The sequence below is a fragment of the Lepus europaeus genome, chromosome 1 (genome assembly GCF_033115175.1).
Source record: "Lepus europaeus isolate LE1 chromosome 1, mLepTim1.pri, whole genome shotgun sequence".
Classification (NCBI taxonomy): Eukaryota; Metazoa; Chordata; class Mammalia; order Lagomorpha; family Leporidae; genus Lepus; species Lepus europaeus.
In genome coordinates, this window is record NC_084827.1 from 46,503,101 (window position 1) to 46,506,075 (window position 2,975).

At 42.8% G+C, this 2,975-nt stretch overlaps 1 non-coding gene across 1 annotated transcript; it reads left to right on the forward strand.

Moving 5' to 3' along the window:
- The first annotated feature begins 2,522 nt into the window (after positions 1-2,522).
- On the forward strand, positions 2,523-2,639 carry LOC133768387 (U5 spliceosomal RNA). The gene has a single exon (XR_009866946.1). It is a non-coding gene; the product is annotated as a U5 spliceosomal RNA (small nuclear RNA).
- The last annotated feature ends 336 nt before the right edge of the window (positions 2,640-2,975 follow it).

The window sequence follows — 2,975 nt, forward strand, 5'->3', positions numbered from 1 at the left end:
TGGGCATTAGGAGTACAAATCATTGAATGGAAGATCTTTCTCTACCTTTCAAATAAAAATAATACATGAAAATCACTCAGCAGACCAAGAATCAGACTACCTCTAACCAAAACCAGAGATAATAGATGATAACACTGGGATGTCAGAGAGAGTACAATTACCTGATAAACTTTGTGAACCAGTCACTTAACAATGCCTTAGGGGAGCAAGTGTTCACCCCAGGTGTTAGGTGCCGACATCCACACTGCAGTGCCTTAGTCTGTTTCCCAGCTGTGGCTCCTGACTCCAGTTTCCTGCTAATGCAGACCCTATGAGGCAGCAAGCAATGGCCCAAGTAATTGGATCCCTGCCACTCAAATGAGGTACCTGGCTTGTGTTCCCAGCTCCTGGCTCCAGCCCTGGCTGTTGTGGGGAAACAGATGAAAAAAATAGTCTCAGTCAAGAAGTCTCAATACATAAAAGAAAAATCAAATAGAACGTTTAGAAATGAAAAACATAAAACTAAAAACTTGATGGATGCAAGAGCAGACAGAGGACATGGAGGAGAGAAATCAGCCATCTGAAAGACAGGATAGGAACTGCTCTATTTTTAGAGGGAAAATGGAGTTTAAAAAGAACTGAAAGAAATAATGGCTAAAATTTCCCCAAATAAACCTACAATTCATGCAGCTGAGTCAACTCCGGACTCAAAGCCGAGGAACCCCATCTTGCTTGGCGTATCTTTTTTCCTCTACTGTTTTATTTTCAACTTATTAGCTCTTCATTTTACATGTGTTTCAGTTAACATAGAGAAGATTTAAAAGATAAAATAACTGCCTGATACACAGGGCAAGCACAGAACACCACACTCATCAGAGTACATACGCTTTCAAGCTCAGGAAATAGTTAACATTTTCAACCACAAACTAGGTTAAAATGCAAGTCTCAATAAACTTCAGGGGACTGATTATTGTAGAGACCACCATGTGGTTATTATCTCTGTAGTAAGAAGAGAGATAGAAAAAAAGAATTTGAATATATTCAGAACAGTGATAAAAAATGCTGCATATGAAATACTTGTAGGATAAAGCTGAAGTGGGCAGTGACAGAAGAATATTTAAAATCTCACGTGTATACACTGAAGGAAAAGAAAGGCTGAGAAATGAATGAGCCAAGTACCATCTCAAGTCAGGGGAAAAACAAACCCAAATGAAGTAGGAGGAAAGAGCTAATGATGCTAATAGGCATTGAAATTAAACAAAACAAATATGAAATATCCAGCAGCAATAAAGGCAAACTCGATCCTTTGAAAAGATGGATCAAATGGACAGCCACTGGCAATACGGGTCCAAGAAAACAGAGGGCAGAAAAATAACAGGAATGAAAGGAGCACGTGACTGCACATGCTGCAGATCGTAGACACACACTGGGCCGTGACAAACGTAATGCTAATTAATTTGAAAACTCAATGAAAAGGGAAAAATAGAACTTAAGAGCAAAACATCTGAATGTTTAGCATCATTGATGGTAAATAAGACTGAGACAGTAATTTAAAGAGAATTCTAGAGCTGGTGAGCTCTGTCAAATATTCAAGGAATGGCATATCTCAATTTTTTAAAAAAGACATATTTATTTGAAAGGCAGAGTTACGGAGAGAGAGAGAGAGGAGAGGGGGAGAGAAAAGGAGAGGGGGAAAAGGGAGGGAGGGAGGAAGGAAGAGAGAGAGAATCTTCCACCTGCTGGTTCGCTTCCCACATGGCTATGGCTGCAACAGAACTGGGCCAGGCCAAAGCCAGGAGCCTCTTCCGGATCTCCCAAGTGGGTGCAGCCCAAGGACTTGAGCCACTCTCTGCTGCTTTCCCAGGCACACTAGCAGGGAGCTAGATGGGAAGTCGGATATACATTACATGAATCGGCGCCCACATGTGATGCTTGCACTGAAGGCCATGGCTCTAACCCACTGAGCCACAGTGCCTGCCCCTCAATCTTATATAAATTATTTCAGAGTACAGAAGAAGAGATTGGGCAAACATGTCTTCACTCACTGGATGAATTCTGCGACAGGGTCCAGAGTATGATGAGACTACAACAAGTCACTGAGTAAAAAAATGTAGATAAAAACAAGAATAAGAATTTCACAGACGGCTGGTGCCGCGGCTCAATAGGCTAATCCTCTGCCTGTGGCGCCAGCACACCAGGTTCTAGTCCCAGTCGGGCGCCAGATTCTGTCCCGGTTGCCCCTCTTCCAGGCCAGCTCTCTGCTATGGCCAGGGAGTACAGTGGAGGATGGCCCAAGTCCTTGGGCCCTGCACCCCATGGGAGACCAGGAGAAGCACTTGGCTCCTGCCTTTGGATCAGCGCGGTGCGATGGCCGCTGCGCGCCAGCCGCGGCGGCCATTGGAGGGTGAACCAACGGCAAAAGGAAGACCTTTCTCTCTGTCTCTCTCTCTCGCTGTCCACTCTGCCTGTCAAAAAAAAAAAAAAATAAATAATTTAAAAAAAGAATTTCACAGAAAGAATATGAACATTAAGAAGTGATGCTTATACTCTGGTTTCTCTTCAGATCATATAAATCTTTTGTCTTATACTAAAGATTTCTGTGGAGAGGAAGAATTCTGAGTCATTACCCAATTTTTTGAGAGCCTTGTTTCTGCAGGGCTAACAAAGTTTAAAAAAAAAAAAAAAACACAGGCTTTAACAGGCTTCCCACTTTGTATTTGCAGCTTTCCCAGAAAACATCTTGAGTCTGGGAATTCTTCACAGGACTCATGGAATGCAGGTGTTGCAAGCCATGGCTTAACTCTGTGGTACAACGCTGGTTTCTCCAAATACTACTCCCCAATTCAAGGCTTTTGGAGGAAGAACGCAGCCAGCCAGGAAATACAGCAACTTCAACAGGTTCTCAGGGGTCATTCAGAGGATTAATAAATACAAGATTCCAAACAAACAAACAAAAAACGAAAAGAAGTGATGTTTCAGGGGCCAGCATTGTGGCA